This window comes from Pinus tabuliformis, chromosome 8 (genome assembly GCF_031772625.1).
Source record: "Pinus tabuliformis cultivar Carrire ecotype Pingquan chromosome 8, CPIR1, whole genome shotgun sequence".
NCBI lineage: Eukaryota > Viridiplantae > Streptophyta > Pinopsida > Pinales > Pinaceae > Pinus > Pinus tabuliformis.
In genome coordinates this window covers 1,821,523,812-1,821,542,314 of record NC_142294.1, presented here as the reverse complement: position 1 = coordinate 1,821,542,314, position 18,503 = coordinate 1,821,523,812, and positions in this window count along the sequence as shown.

Sequence of the window (18,503 nt, the reverse complement as noted above, 5' to 3'; positions counted from 1 at the left end):
CCTATTATAATGCTATAGAACAATATCCCCCTCTATTATTTGATCTAACTCCAAATATCAATTTCACCATTGAACTATGAAAATCCCCTGATCATCCTTGTGGCCCTATTTTAACATAGCTTGATAGCTAACTCAGGATTAGGTTTGACTCCACCTCTCAAAAAGGATTACAACTTTTCAAAGTTAGAGATTATTCTTCATAGTCAATATGTAATAAGGGGTTGGCATGGAATAGGTTGTCAAATAAATTTGGTCAACTTCGGGTAAGGAATAATGTTTTGTTCTAACACTAATTGATATGATTGTTTCACCATTTAAAAATTGTATGAGTGTATAATAACATGTATAGGCTCAAAACTAAAAAGAAAGTGTATTAAACCCCAAAAATCTAGTTTAATCCTCAAGATGACATCCTCAAAATGGCATCTAAATGTTTTAAATCCCAATTCTCCAAACTTGTGCAATTGTTAAACTTGACCCTAAAATGTAATTTTTATAATTTTCCATTCTTAGCCTTCTGATATGTGGAAAATAATATAGTTACCAAATCCCTATGAATTATAAACTCTTTTTTATATCTACCCTATCATATGAGTGATCCTATCTTCCTACCATTTATCTGACTAAATGGACTTCTCTACCAAGTGTACAAGCTATACCTTCTACTTATCTTCATATGTCATGACAAAAGTGAGGGATTTTTGGCATTGTTCAAACTTATCCTTTAAGAATGGAAATGGTTTTGTATAGGTCTCAATGTGTTTGTCCATATATACCATGTTTTTCTTAACATGTTATGTTGGCATTATGATACAAGTGTTGTCCTTGATGGCAACTCACTCAGAGGTATGATACAAGTGATGGCAACTCAATCAGAGGACAGATCTTAGTACAACAGGTCAAGAGAGATATATACGCAGGTTAACCTTGATGAAAGTGCGTATACACGCAGGTGAGAAGAACAAAAGGTGCATATACGGACACACGCAGGTTCACAGAAGGAAAGGCGCGTACATGTCGGAAAACTAAGTTTTGGTCCGTGGTATTTGGTCCATGGTATTTGGTCCGAAGTGTTGACCCCAGGTATTGGGTCCAAGGTATTGGTTCAACATGGTTTTGGACCATGGTATTGAGAGAAGCCTAAACCTATATAAAGAGAAGATCATTAGGCCAAGGGAGGTGTGCAAGTGATGAATATCTGATGAAGGATGAGATCTAGTATGTTGGCTATGGGTTGGTGATGTTGTGCTTGATCTGAATCAAGGATGCACCTATGCAGTTGATGATGGATGATGGATCGGGAACATAAGGCTTGGAATGTATTATCATTATGTGGTTTGATCATGGATAGACTAGATCTAAATTATTGACGCATGTTTTATTGTATGAATGTTATGATCTGGGTATGACTGATGTCTGGAATAGCTGCAAAGTTATGAGTAAGTATTTGCAGATCTGTACGCGGGTTGGCTTTGGTAAAAGCACATATGTACGCTGGTTTGGTTCTTCATAGAAGCGTATACATTATGAGATATGATATTTGAAGTTGCAGTTGGATCTGGTTATTGTTGTAGAGTTCTGTTGTCTGTTCTGTGTTCTGGTGATTGTGTTGTTGACAAGGTTTCTGTGGTTCAGTATTGGGTGATTCAGAGATTGATGATGCAGGTATAAGTTGATGATTGTATTGCAGTGGTGATTGTTTTGTATTTATGGATCCAGTATGAAAATTTATGAAACGTGGTCCCTGGAAGATCGTAGAGTTTAGTAGGCTGGCACCTACGTACTGGTAAACATATCGGCCAGTACAAGAGCTAGGGGGTTGTAGCTCCCTTCCAGGAGCAGCTGGAAAATGAGTGAAGGTTGGAGCCTTTAGTAGGCCGGCGCCTACGTACTAGTAAATGGATCGGCTAGTACAAGAGCTAAGAAGGTTGTAGCCTTCTGCAGGTAGAAGCCTACGTACTCGTATAAGACTGCACCAGTACTATTGTAAAAATAAGTTTCTTATTAAGAAGATAGAGACAAATTGCAGCAGGTGGTTTTCACCCACATTGGGTTTCCACCTTATATCATGGTGTTCATGTGTGCTCCTTATGTGTGATGATCTGTTCTGTTTTACTGCACCTGTTTACTGTTAATATGGTTAATAATATTCTGATGCACTCATTGAAGATCAACTAACTGAATTATAAGTTTAGTGGATATACACCAGTTGCATTAAACACAGTTGCGTATATACGCGGGTATCCTTAACTGAAGTAGCATATATGAATCTGAGTATGGAAATGAAAAATTTATATTGATTTGATAATATTGATTCACCCCCTCCCTCTCAGTATTATTTCCAACAATTGGTATCAGAGCAGGTCCTTTGGTAGAAGCTTGATCACTTGAAGGAGATCTGTAGAACAATGGGAAAGAAAGCACGTCAAAAGAAGAGGACAGCTCAAAGGAACAATGACAGCCTGTTGTTGAGTGGAAGAAAGTATTTAGATCCTGAATCACCTAAAATTGAAGATGAACAAGCAAATGAAGCATCATATAAAATCATAGATCAACAAGAGCTACTGAGCAAAAGGGAGAGTGCACTCAAAGAAGAAATTATCAGTTTAAAAGCTTAGCTGGAATGTGCCTTCAGAGTTCGTCAATTGCTGCAGGAGCTGAATGAAGAATAGGAAAAAGAGATTATCAAACTAAGGCAACAAGTGGAAGAAGGAAGAAAGTCTGAAGAAATTTTGAAGAAGCAATGTCTAGAAAAGGAAGAAAATCATTAGGTTGAGGTAAGTATCTTGAAAGGTAAATTAGAAGAAAAGGATAAACTATTATGATTTCAAGATAGTAATAAGACTTTGGATGATATTCTTGGTAGTCAAAGGTCACCTGCTATCAAAACTGGTCTTGGTTTTCATGAATCTGTTGAAGGTGAATCTAGCTCACAAGGTGAGGCAAGGAACTCTAATGAGAAATATAAAATGATCAACAAGGAGATGAGAGGACAACAACCAAGGAAAGAAATTCCTCAAAGAATATCTTTTGCTCCTAACTGTGGAAGTGATAGATGATTATTTCCTTCAATCAATAATGTTGAATGTTATGTATGTCATAATCTTGGACATGTTGCAGCCAAATGCAGAAGTAGAATGGTTCAAGACTATCACTCAGAAAGATCATCACATTTTAGATACTTTAAGGGATATTTTTTTTCTTGCAATATGTTTGGTCACAAAGCCATTGACTGTTTTAGGAGGAATATGAAACATGTAAGATGTTATGCATGCAACAAGCCTAGACATATAGCAAAATAATGCAGGAGAAGGTTGTGGACACCATACCAAAAGGAGAAAACATCATCATAGTTGAAGATATGGAAGAAAAAGGAAGTACAGCCAGAAAGACGTGGCATGACGAAGTACACAGACATGACAGACTCAGAGGAAGATGGAAGAGTGGAACATCAGTGTTCTAAATATCATACGTAGGTTTCATAAAGACAAGTAGCGTATATACGTGAGTTAGATGCTGCACAGTCGTGTATATGATGTTCTGAAGAAAAGAAGTAGTACAAAAGTCTGATATGGTTTAGTCACTGGTATATGATGGTTGGCACAGGCTAAAGGGGAGCATATGATTCGAATAATGCATTGCTGGCATTATGGTTAGAAGTCCTTGGTGATCATGCTTATTGACATATCTTGGTACTGATTGACCAAGAGAATGGATTGCAAGTTAAGATTCTTATAGTGCAGATCATATAGTGTATGACAACTGCTGATAACTGTCATGGTCCTGTTTAGGTCCTTGGTCTTTGTGAGTCATATGATGCATCTTGTTACCCCACTATGCATGGGATGGATGATGTAATGGTTCTTGTGTTTGAGTCAAAAATGGTGTATCCCCACTTGGCTGGGAGATTGATGGATGTATGAGTCTTTAGGAAGGTCATTGGCAATGTATGTATCGAGTCATGTTATGCTTTTGTAGACCTTGCATGTGCTCAAGGGGAGCATGGACGAATTGGTACAAATTGGCATGTACAAAGGGGGAGCTCAATTAGAAACTTCAACATGTACTCAGGGGGAGCATGGACAGCAGAATGTATATCAAAGAAGAGAATATCTTTGTCCGCCGTTTGCCCTTGATGTCAAAGGGGGAGAGTGACTTGGTGTGGTGGTTGCCATCAAGTCAAAAGGGGGAGATTGTTGGCATTATGATACAAGTGTTGTCCTTGATGGCAACTCACTCAGAGATATGATACAGGTGATGGCAACTCAATCAGAGGATAGATCTTAGTACAACAGGTCAAGAGAGATATATACGAAGGTTAACCTTGATGAAAGTGCATATACACGTGGGTGAGAAGAACAAAAGGTGTGTATATGGACACATGCAGGTTCACAGAAGGAAAGGCGCGTACATATCAGAAAACTAAGTTTTGGTCTGTGGTATTTGGTCCATGGTATTTTGGTATTGGTCCATGGTATTTGGTCCGTAGTGTTGACCACAGGTATTGGGTCCAAGGTATTGGTTCAACATGGTTTTGGACCATGGTATTGAGAGAAGCCTAAACCTATATAAAGAGAAGATCATTAGGCCAAGGGAGGTGTGCAAGTGATGAATATTTGATGAAGGGTGAGATCTAGTATGCTGGTTATGGGTTGGTGATGTTGTGCTTGATCTGAATCAAGGATGCACCTATGCAGTTGATGATGGATGATGGATCGGGAACATAAGGCTTGGAATGTATTATCATTATGTGGTTTTATCATGGATAGACTAGATCTGAATTATTGACGCATGTTTTATTGTATGAATGTTACGATCTAGGTATGTCTGATGTCTGGAATAGATGCAAAGTTATGAGTAAGTATTTGTAGATTTGTACGCGGGTTGGCTTTGGTAAAAGCACATATGTACACTGGTTTGGTTCTTCATAGAAGCGTATACATTATGAGATATGATATTTGAAGTTGCAGTTGGATCTGGTTATTGTTGCAGAGTTCTGTTGTCTATTCTGTGTTCTGGTGATTATGTTTTTGACAAGGTTTATGTGGTTTAGTATTGGGTGATTCAGAGATTGATGATGCAGGTATAAGTTGATGATTGTATTGCAGTGGTGATTGTTTTGTATTTATGGATCCAGTATGAAAATTTATGAAACATGGTCCCTTGAAGATCGTAGATTTTAGTAGGCCGGCGCCTACGTATTGGTAAGCATATCGGCCAGTACAAGAGCCAGGGGGTTGTAGCTCCCTTCCAGGAGCAGCTGGAAAATGAGTGAAGGTTGGAGCCTTCAGTAGGCCGGTGCCTACGTACTAGTAAATGGATTGGCTAGTATAAGAGCTAAGAAGGTTGTAGCCTTCTGCAGGTAGAAGGCTGCATACTCGTATAATACTGCACCAAAACTATTGTAAAAGGAAGTTTCTGATTAAGAAGATAGAGACGAATTGCAGCAGGTGGTTTTCACCCACATTTGGTTTCCACCTTATATCTTGGTGTTCATGTGTGCTCCTTATGTGTGATGATCTGTTCTGTTTTACTGCAACTGTTTACTGTTAATATGGTTAATAATGTTCTGATGCACTCATTGAATATCAACTAACTGAATTATAAGTTTACTGGATATACGCTAGTTGCATTAAACACAGTTCTGTATATACGCGGGTATCCTTAACTAAAGTAGCGTATATGAATCTGAGTATGGAAATGAAAAAGTTATATTGATTTGATAATACTAATTCACCCCCCCCCCTCTCAGTATTATTTCCAACATGTTAAACTACACGTGTTCACTTCACGTCTTTAGTGCTAGCCCTTATGACTTCAAACTTTTATTTGACAGATTTATGTATGTTGAAGTCTATAATGTTTTATTCATATTTTTATCACCTACCTCAAGCTTAAGGATTCAATTCGTATAAATTGTCGACATGATTAACCTTCAACTCTTTGTCTTTGCATTGAGTAGATGTCTCTATCCGATACAAAGGCCAGTAGGCCTCTATTTGTCCACCCTATAGAAGGATATATACAATATACATTCATGATTAATTATTAAGCTTTAACAACAATCAAAGTCTAAATTGTTCTTGTATGTCTCTGCGAGAAATAATGAATGTAAATAAGCAACCAATGTTACAAACTATTCGAAATCTCTATTCTATGAATTCATTCTAAGGCCTCTAGTCTAGAAGCTCCTAGTCTTCATAATCTCCATATTCTCTTAACTATAGGTAAAGTAATAAAAATGGAATTGTTTTTGCTCTCAAATGAGTGAAAGCAATATACAAGCTATCCACATCAGGAAATATAATAGACCCCTTTCATAGTTAAAAAATATGATGGATCTCTTCAATAACTCACTTATACACTTCCTATTCAAAATTCTTATAATATGATTTCCTTCAATCAAAAATCTTATAGACACTTTGGCATAAACTACCAATGATGATTTTATCAATTGGGCTCATGGCACACAAGTGAAAGGAGATGTCACTAGTTGCTAGGATTTCGATGGAGAAAAATTACTCTTAGCTCTTTCATTTCCTCACATCAACATAGTAAAAGAAACTATTATAGGCAAGGTATGAATCTCAAGGAATTGTATTTGCTAGTAAGAATATACCAATGCCATATAAGGAATAATGCATTATCCAAATTTCAGGTATTTTGTAGGTATTGTTTGCATCTTACTAGCATAAGAGATGATACATTTGAATTACAAAATCTGATCTTTATCTCCAATTGAAAAAATTAGAATGCCAACTGCAATACCCACTTTCAAAAAAAAAAACAAGACTTACTTTGTTGATAGAAACGAAGTATGGTCAAAGGCATTCTCAATCTCAACAAACTGGGTGAGAGCATTTCTTATGTCTTTTCCCTTTCCTTAATACCAACGTGCATTGAAGACTAGTGAACCAAATTAATCCAAGTGGCCTGTGTGAATGCCTAACATAAGTTAATTTAAATGGTTTAAATGACATAATAATCAATCCGATGAAGTAATGAACAGGTAAGGAATAACCCAATAATCAATTAAATCACTCAAAAAAATAAATTAATGTTGCTACTATCTATGTGTAGCATGAAAATCAACTGAATCACCTGGTTGTGTGCATCCCACACACTTGACACACTGCTTATGGGCGATAGAAACCACCCTAGATAGTAGAGCCAACTAGAGGAACGTGTTGACGGTGCTGGAAATCAATCAACCAAGGGGTCTCCCTGATGTGAACTCCCAATTATACCTCACATCAGTTGGAATAGGCACCCCATCCTAAGTATCAGCCTGGTTTTCATGTATTCTTATATATTTTCCTTGGCTTTAGCTATCGAAAAGAGAGAGAAGCACGTATCTGCCTTTGCGAAAAACAAGTAAGTGTGCCTAGTGAATGCTCAGTTGTAGGTGTATCTAGGTTATTCTGTTGAAAAGGGAGGAAAGATGAGCCTCTAAGAGAAAGGTAATAGTACGAACCAAGCAGAGGAAAACACAAGAAAAAAGATAACCACCTAACATCAATCATGATAGTTCTTATAGATGTGGTGATGGTTATATCCATTACAACACATTTTCAGTTAGATAAGTACTAAAATAATTGAAATTGTTGAACTAATGTAGTGTAGGTGAAGGAAAACATGAATCATAAATATTCACAATCCATGCATGAAAATGTGTCAGTAATTAGGTTTCATATATTAAGTAAAATTCTCATGACACATGTATACATCGAACACCACTAGCTCTAATAGTGGAGCATTGGAGCCACCAATTTCTCCTCAAAAGAGATAGCTTGTCTCTCTAATACCTTGCGGAAGGAGCCAACTTGGAAATTATTTTTCTCATACGATGAGGGTCTATATATGGCCAGTGAGGTGATGCTTCACCTCCCTTGTGACTCTTTGAATAGCCTCATGATTATTTTACTTCATATGTCTCCTCAACTTTACATGACTCTTCATATAATTTACATGTCTTTTGGACTTCCTGTTTACAATACATTTTCAAATAAGAAATTACATAATCCCAAAGAATGATGTGGTATATGAGGACAAATGACATAACACTACTAACATGGACTTCCTGTTGACATGGCAATGTCAAGCCATTATTGTTGCTCCTTTTTGTTTGTCTTCTTGGAGCTTCTCTTTTGTCCACCTCCATATGGGTTAGAGGTAAGGAATCTTCAGTGATTTCAGGCCTTGGGCTGTGGTAGCAAACTGGTGTCCTTTCGCATTCTCTTGATTGATCAGCTTACATAAACTGCTATAAATATGTCCTCCATCATTTTACCCTTCTCCATCTCCTTATTCATCATCATGTCATGGTATGATAGAGAACCTTCATCTATAATTCACTCATGAGAAGACAACATAATTCCGATAAAATCCTAATCTAAGATGTTGTATCTTGATCAACTAACTCACCTAGAAGTGGGTAGAAATTTGAGAGAAAGGCTCAGTGACTGCACAATTTCTCCACTTAGGTAGATATAGGTGAATCTTGAGCCTTGAGACTGCATAATTTATAGTTTAGGCTAGACTAAGTAAGGAGATTTCACATCATTGGAGACTAGTGAGCGAGGTTGGAAGGTTTAGCACTGATTCTAGCTACTGCGTGGTTCTAGAAGGCAAAGTAGGTTGAGTGATTGCACAATTGAGCAGCTTAGGATCTCAAGGGTTGGGATTGAGTTTAGAAACTATGCAATGCATAGTTGAGTCTAGGATGGGGGGATGAATTGCGTAGTTTTGGAAGCCATGTTATGGGCTTAAGCACTGAAGTTGTGTAGTGCACAGTCCCAGGAGGAAGGAAGTACACATTGCACACTGTGAAGAGGCAGGGTTGTAGCTAGAGGGCTAAGAATTTGTAATTTAAAGTCTAGGAGGGTTGGATGAGACTAATTTTATTGGTCAAAGACTTTTCTGAATTTGACTAAGTGTGGGATCGATGAAGCTGATGTGAACAATGATAAGACTCTACTATGATTAGACATTTAGAAAACTTGAAGACACAATAACATAAATCATCTGGGAGACATGAACACCATACTTCCCTTAGTGTGACAACTTTGTGATGACTTACGACAAGTGGAACACTAAAGCTACTCTTTGCGATGACCGTGATGACACTTGTGCGACAGTGCTTACAACTTGGGAAATGAGTGTGATGGATGATTGCATGGTAAGATCAACTAATTTATAGAAAGGAAACCCCTTGGAACAACCAAAACAAGCTAATATATATATTGAGTGGCAGTTAACATGTGAAAAAATGAAATTTTTATTTTCTTGCAAAAGGGACCAAAACTGATCCAAAATTGATCGAAGATCTAGAAAAGGCCAAAATTCAAAGTGATTGGATTCAAGTGAAAGTAGTGCCATTGGGTAGAGCTCGAAAGAAATGATTCCAAAACAACTTGAGCGGGTGAAAATCGAGTTTGTATGTGAAATTTATTCAAAGTCAAAGTTTTCAGGGCAAACTCCAAAAAGTCAAAGTGAATCGTCAAAGGATAGTCAAAGTCAATGCTAATGTGGTAGCTGACTGGTTGATGACTAGGCATTGATGTGGAAATGTTGACTGTGTGATGAGGTGGCAAGCTATGGTTGGTTGCAAGGGAAACAATCCCAAAGTGACACGTGGCCCTATTATAGGGTGACATGTGGCCTCATTGGATTAGTCTCAAAGTTGAAAAAAAGGTTGCAACAGACTCCATGGGAATCGAAACCATAACCTCAAATTCGGCAAAGACCCCAACAAATCTGGCTAGCCAACATATCCGGCGGGCAGTTCATGACAGTATGGCATATTTGGTTGTATTTATTGGCTATATATTTGAGTGGAGTTAAATGGTGGCGAGCCCCACATAACTGGCGGCTCTGCCACCCCCACCTCTAAATATGGCACAAAAATCGAGGGACAATAGGATAAGGTTTCAAACTTTATAATATAAGACAATATATATCCAAATCACATCATATCTTCACCCCTTATTAATGTTTTAAATATATTTCAACTATATATATTCACCATGTATTGCATCTAACGAAGGAGGAGGAGGAATGGTCAGGATTTGTTCCCCCGACCTCCTAAATGTTTAATTATAAAAGTTTACCAATGTGCCAAAGGGAGAACAAGTGAAATATTATGCAGCAAAAAGGTACTTATGTAGGTACAAGCAGTAGAACTTAGAACTTTGAAGACAATTTCTGGGAGATCCGGGAAGCCTTTTTCAGAAGCGAGAGTTGCTACAAGATCCCAAGACAAAGCAGAGTGAATATGGATGGTGCCAGATTGTATCTGGAGAAATATTATTTTATGTATTTATGGTTTTGAGGTTTCTAATATAAAGGCCTCCCCATTGAAGACCAAGTCTCGGAGATGTAGGCTTGAAGATAGACTAACTCCATTAACAATCTCTTTTGTCGATTTTATTTTCATGTTTATTGTTCTATAATTCTGCAAATTCTCTATTAGTTCTTCGTGATTAAGTTCTTAATGGTGTTTTTAAGAATGATGAATTAACACTATTTTAACAAGTAAGTAAATCACATTTCAATTAAATATCTATTTGGGATCATTTGGTATCAAAGTGAGTTGTTGATAGTTGTGATTTGAAGTGTCAATGATCACCAGGAGAAAATCAAAGCTTGGTGAAGAACTTGTTGAAGGAGATCCAGAAGTTGGCTCAAGAAGAAGGACAACTTGAGGAGAAGAGATTGTTGAGGAAGGAAGTGGTGATAATCAATTTTGATCTGATGCAGGCTTCGTGGATTCTTTCATGACCTTGCGAGCCATGGTAGAAGAAATGTATTGAGATTTTAAGAAAGCAAAACATGATGATGCAAAACCTAAAGACGAAGAAGGAAAACCATCACAATCTGGAAAAGAAGATGAAAGAGATCAAAAAGACCCTATCACTTCTCTCTTGAATCCATCTGAAACTTTGAAACTGTTGTTGGAACTCGATGTTAAGTTTGAGTTACCTATGTACAATGGAGAAGTTGATGCCGAGAAGCTTGATAACTAGGTCAGGAAAATGGAGGTTTACTTTAGTGTGCAATGGATTACTGAAGATGAAGTCAAAATCAGACTAACATCGCTTTGTTTAGGTGGCACAACATTGATCTCATGGCAGAGTAAGTTACAGAAGGTACTCATCATATCAGTAACATTTTTCCATCAGGGTTTGATTTTATTACTGCACTTATAAAGAAATTCTATCCATTTGGGTATAACGAAAATGCTTTAATAGAGTGGGAAGGAATAAAAGATAGGAAAGGTCATTTAGTGCAGGAATTTACAGATGAGTTCCGTAAGAAGGCATTGATGTTTGATACTCCTTTGTATACTCAATAAACTCTATTGAAATACATAGGAGGATTACTTGAGTATATTCACAATACTGTATTTATCTTGAGTCCTACTAACCTGGATGAAGTGGCAGTACAAGAAACTTACATTCAAGGAGGTAAGTTAGGAGTTGGGGTATCATCAGAATCAACAACCATAATGGAGAGCAAGGCAAAAGGGAAAGCGAAGAAAGAAAGCTTCAGTAAGAAGGAGGTTGAAAATATCTCTTGTAAGCATTGCAAGAATGAGGGCCATCATGAAGACCACTGTTGGAAATTGCATCCTGAAATGAAACCGAAGTGGACCAGAAAAGGAGGCAAAAGGTTACGACAACAACAAAATTGATAAATCTAGGGTCAATTTCAGGCGACGAGATGCAGATTTCATCATTGATTATGACTGATAAATTTGATGAAGATAATGATTCTAAGAGTTCCAGATGCAAGTTATTTCATATAAGTGTTGTTATGAAACATATAAATATCGACACATTGTGAGGTAGTGGATCTCAAGCTAACCTAATTTTAGAAAAAGTAGTTAAGAAATTGTTATTGAAAACCATAAAGCATTGTAAACCGTATACTTTAATTTGGATGAGAAGAAATCATAAATTACAAGGGACTGAGAAATACATGTTACAGTTTGCAATAACTTCTCATCACACAAAATAAAATAAATCTGTTTTTATAGTTGAATAGTTAAAACAAACAACTTAGGTCAGTAAATATGTTGTTGTACAATCTAAAGAACCTAAGCAAGAGATCATTAAAGCTAATCATAAATAGAGAGATGTGCTTAAGGATTCCAAAATTGTACATCAACAAGAGTTGTAGCATAATAAGTCGAGTTTTGTTTCGGCTATGAAAGGAAGGAAGGGTATGGTTTCATCTATGTGAATACTTTCAATGTGTATTGCTATTTATTGGTGCCTGGATATTAGCAGCAAATATGAATGTAGATGTGGGTGAAAAAGGACTTGATATATTCTACAGTTTGTGTGTTTTGTTGATGATTACATGGATGAGTAAAGTGTACAGGTGCATAATAGGGTGGATAGATTCCGACCAAGTGGGAAAATGGACCTACATTTGTTTTATGGAACTTAAGCCTTTTGGTGGTCCAAAAGGTCTCAATGGGGAGAAAATGCTCTAAAATTGATCAAGAATCTAGAAAAGGCCAAAATTCAAAGTCGTTGGATTCAAGCGAAAGTAGTTCCATTTCATAGAGCTCCGAAAAACAATTCCAACACAACCTGAACGGGTGAAAACGAAGTCTGTATGTGAAAGTTATTCAAAGTAAACGTTTTCAGGGAAAACTCCAAAAAGTCAAGTCAATGGTCAAAAGACAATCAAAGTCAATGATGACGTCAAATCCGAGTGGTTTATGACTAGGTGTTGACGTGGAAATGTTGACTGTGCGATGACGTGGAAAGCTACAGTTGGGACCATGGGAACCAATCCCAAGGCGACATGTGGACCTATGAGAGGGTGACATGTTGCCTCATTAGATTTGTCTAAACGTTGAAAAAAAGGTTGCAACAAACTCCATGGGAATCGAACCCGTAACTTCAAATCCGGCAAAGACCCCAAAAATCCAGCTAACAAAAATATCTGATGGGTAGTTAGTTACCGGATAGTGGATTTGGTTTATTTATTGGCTATATATCTGAGCGGAGTTAAATGGGGGTAGATCCCGCCATAACAGGTGGCTTTGCCACCCCACCTCTAAATATGGCACACAAATGGAGCGAGAATATAACAATATATATACAAATCACATCATATCTCCACCCCTTATTAATGTCTTAAATATATTTCAACTATATATATTCAACATGTATTGCATCCAACGATGGAGGAGGAGGAGGGGTCGGGATTTGATCCCTCGACCTCCTAAATTTTTAATTATAAAAGTTTACCTATGCACCAAAGTGAGAAAAAGTGAGATATTATGTAGTAGAGAGGTATTTATGCAGGTATAAGCAGCAGGACTTAGAACTTTGAAGACACTTTTTGGGAGATCCAGGAAGCCTTTTTCAGAACCGAGAGCTTCTACAGGATCCTAAGACAAAGTAGAGTGCATCTCGGTGGTGTAGGATTTTATCTGAAGCAATAGTCTTTAATGTATTTATGGTTTTGAAGTTTCTATTATAAAATCCTCCTCGTTGAAGACCAACTCCCAGAGATGTAGGCTTGAAGATAGCTAAACCCCATTAACAATCTCTCGTGTTGATTTTATTTTCCTATTTTTTGTTCTATTTTTCTGCAAATTGTCTATCATTTCTTAATGCTTAAGTGCTTAATGGTGTTTTTAAGAATAATGAATTAACACTATTTTAACAAGTAAATAAATCACATTTGAATTAATGATCTGTTTGGGATAAAAAACACTTGGATAAAACACATACAATAGCTTTCATTGTTTTGAACAACAGTATGCAACACTAAGGTAGGTTCCAAAATCTGGTGCAGGCCAAAATGTTGGCTCGTGTTGGAGTAGTGACAACATTTGGCAACACAGTGGTAAAATTCCAACTTCTCTATCTTGGTTGACTCTTATTCAAGGTCTCATATCTTCAGGGAGTATTGATTCATCACACAGATTACTTTGGCTTTAGAACTTACCCCATGAAAAAACATGGGCCCCTTTGTGCCTTCTCGGTTGAACACAATCATAAGATTCAACAATAACTCAATGTTTGGAATTGGGAATGGTAATGTAGTTTTCGATATTTTTATGTTGAGAGTATATTTTTTCATCTCTTGCATTGCTCCGCTACAAAAAGTCTTGGACGGTACCCTAACGGAGTCACTATAGGAACACAAGCATTTCTTCGCCACAAACCAGATGCGACAGTATGTTGATGGGGTTTTTTTCTTCATCTCTCTATGTGGAAATCCTTTCTCTTCTTTCACCTTTATTTATATATTTAAAGATGAATGTGCATATGAACTTTTTCATTTTATGGGAGGAAGAGGGATCTTGACTTATTGAGAGAAAAAGAGGTCGTTCCTTCAGAGAAGCATATAGAGACCTCTAATTTAGATTTTCTCATTTACGTTTTTCCCCCTTTCATCCTCTACTAGTTAGATAAATGTGAAAACACTGAAACATAAAGAATCAAGTGTGGGCATAAGATTTTTTGGAATAAATATAGGAATCATGGTTCGCCCAAAGGTCTCCTTATGCATAGATTGTATTTTCCGTTACAAAATCATCAACCAATAGATATTGCCAGCACAAAGAAGAAGGACAAAAGGTTAACCAAATGTTGCATTGTCACAAAGTCCTTTTCTATTTTTCTACATTTCCTTTTGAGTTGAAATGGGATGCCCTTCATGCAAATTAGCATTAACAAAACAGAAAAGAGAAACATGACACAACGAAAAAGAAAAAACCAAAGCACAAGAAAAAGGAGGCTAAATGAAACACGATGCAAGATAGAATTAGGAAAACACAAGAAAGATGAAGGAGGAAAAGTGTAGGATGAGTGCAAGATAGGGGAAGCTAGAATGAAACTAATCCTAGTCCTAACTTAAACAATTAGAAGGTCAGGGTCAAGAGTAATGAAATTTCCAGCGAAGCGTACATTTTTTCTCCTAGACTACATACACAAATATGCGAGCAATTAAAACAAATAAAAAATAATGTTTAACAAAAAGAATAAGATATTTAATAACTTGCACAACAAATACGAGGACTTTCCCATGAGTGGAATGATAGGCCATAGCCACTACTTCTAACCAATTCACATTCTTACCTTTTCAATGACCATTATAAGAAAACAAACCATGAAAGCTTCTCGTGAATTCACCTTCATCTATGTCGTCCTTATTAGCAAGCATGAGAAAAGAACAAAAATTTCTATTAGCCAAAGGGATTTATAATAAATATGCTTCTAGGAAATCCCAGATTGGGTCATGAAGTTCGAAACAATCCTCTTGAAAACCCCACAATACTTGAAAAGATGAATGTTCAATTAGAAGCATAGGGTCCGAATGCGAATCTTGCGAGAGAAAATTGATCTGATCATATTCAGTCAACTTGTCAAGACAATGAGGACCCTAAATGACCATGAGCAAAGGTTGAAGTTCCTCAACCATTTGACAAGTACTCGAAGGATCAGATGTTAAACCATGAAGATCAAAGGATGCAAAAAAACTTTCATATGATGTGTTGATGGGAAAATGGTAAGTTGAATGATAGTCATCAGACATAGAATCATGATCATATGGACTGATTGAATCATCATATTTCCAGTTAGTAATTAACCAAGATAAATCAATTTGAACATCTTAACAAGTGCTTTGAAGAATAGAACCAAATTCCTCGCATGCCGAATTTGACAAACCATTTTGTAACTAGTGACAAATTGCACAAGCAACGAAATTATTGAAATAATTGAAAAGGAATGCTAGCATAGAAAATATACAAAACCATTATTTACAAAAAATATGAACTTGGTTCAATGAATAGCTCAAGTGCTTGCCAACACTGAAGAGGATTTATGGTGTCGTGAAGACATTCAAAGAAAAACTAGGAGTTGATTATTCACCATAACACTCAACAGATATAGACATTTCGGAAAAATGTGATCTCCAAATTGATCAGCTTCATGGTTCTGCACATTTATGAAAGGTATACACTCCAATCCTAAATTCAGTACAAGAGGATGAATCTAATACAATAATATGATTAGAAACCTGACCTTGAGAAATAGGAAAATTGTATCAAGGAATTCCAAAATCCATCAAGAATGAGTTTGCATCTAGTGAAACAATACAAATGAAAGAATTGTGTGAGAAAATCTAGATTATACATGGTTCAGGAATTTTACAAGGATTACAAGAACAAGACATAATCATGAATGGTGGTTGAAGTGCCCCAAATTCTTGACAAGTTCTAGAAGTTTGGGAAGACAGATAAGAACACTTTATAAATTGAGTCAAATTAAAAATTGTATGTGGAAAATGACTATCGATTAAGTTAAAAAGATTACCATTATCTTGGTGGAATCTATCTACATCACTGGTTTGGTCAAATTTTCCAATTTCAACGAACATATTACTCAAGTCATGATATTCCTCTGATATAAAATCTGAGCATGTATGAATTGAAAAGGTCTCACAACCACATTGATTTGAAGAGTTACCTTTATGAAAAAAAGATATATGATGAGAGATGTAAATAAAACTCAATGATTCAATTATTTATTTTCATGTCATACATAAACTCACTACCTTGTGTCAATTGGGAAGTTAAATCATCATATGGAGAACTTGAAAAGCATGGAGCATCTTCATCACATGTAGACACAACATGAGCACTAGAGCACAAGGGATAGTGAGATAAAGAGAAAGTTTCGATAAAAACATCTTCTTTGACTGAATCAGATTGTAGATTAAAATTTTCATGAGAAACCGAAAGATCAACTTGTGCACTTGGGGATTCATCATTACTTACATTAAGAAAATTATAATCATCGAAAAGATTGTTACCCAAGGCTATGAATTGATTGTAAGAATTGGTTGCATCTAATTCACTATCGAGATTAGTAGATTCAAAAATCATCCAAGAATGGAAGTGCATCATCTTCACATGGGGTACTTTTAGAAAGGGTAGAGAGATCAAAAGTCTCTTAACTTTCCTCCTCCTCTACAAATGTAATATGATTGCCTTCTATCTGATCACAATTTGAACCAAAAACTTAAAAATAAGGAGAGTGTGAAGCTAGTTAGTGGAGCATATTGATCAAGTATATCATGACACATGAATTCATGGCATGTAGATGATGGAGAATGACATATGCCCCCAAATCCAATATTGATGTTAACAGTCGCAGTGTTAACCTTAGGAATGGAAGGGGTAGCCTTCACCTAAGGCTCCATGAGCCATTCTAGGGTTTCTTCCATTAGATCTAAATCATTAAAGGAGGGATGGGGATAAAGAGATGGATTAGGAACTTGATTTGTGGATTTCCCATCTTTATTACCATTGCAAGGAGGAACCCACATCGAGACTAGAAAAGGAGGAGGACAAGCAAAAAGGGAGTAGTATCTTCCTCCTCTGAAATTCAAGGTGTCTCATGACACTACAACAAAACAGGTAATTTGTGCCAGATTTAGCACCAGATTCTAGTGCATTTTTTTCTCAATTGGGATGAGCAACCTGGCGCTAAATCTGGCTCTATTGTACAATTTTTAAAGCGTCATTTTTTGCACCAAATTTTGCATCTTTTTTACGCCAAATTTTCCATCATTTTCTGCATCATATTTTGCACCAAGATTTTCATTTGGTTTTACAACAGGTTTTGCTTCTAGTTTTGTGCCTTTTTTTGCATCTATTTTTGCATCATTTTTTGCTTCCTCTTTTGTGGAATTCTTTGCTTCTATTTTTGTGTCATAATTTGCATCGATTTTTACACCATCTTTGACATCTTATTTAGCGCCTTTTTTTACATCCAATTTGTGCCAATTTTTGCATCTGGTCTTATGCCATCTTTTGCTTCTAATTTTGTACTTATTTTTACATCTATTTTTGTGCCAATTTTTCTGCCTTTTTTTACACCATCTTTTCCATCCAATTTTGCGCCATATGTTGAATCTGATTTAGTGCCAAATTTCGCATGCATTTTTGCACCATTTTTTGCATCCACTTTTGCATTTTATTTATCTCCCTTTTTTGCATCCTATTTTGCACCATATTTTGCATTTAATTTTGCATCATTTGTTGCATCCAATTTAGCATCATTTTTAACACCATTTCTTGCATCCAATTTTTCATCCTTTTGAGCATCTAAATTTGCATCCTATGTTGAACCATATATTGCATCCACCTTTGCATCCCATTTTGTGTCTATTGTTACGTTCACTTTTGAGCCATTTTTTCGTCTACTTTTGCATTTGTTTTTGCACCAAGTTTTGAATGATTTGTTGCATCATTTTACATCCAATGTTGCATCTTAATTTGCATCCAAAATTGAGCCATTTTTATGCCCATTTTTGCACCATTTTTTCTTCTTTTGTGTCCAATTTTGCACCATTTTTTATGTCCAAATTTGCATCCTTTTTGGTATCTAGTTTTTCATCCTTTTTGGCTTCCAAATTTGCATCCTTTTTTCTGCCACATTTTGTGTCCACATTTGCATCTCATTTTG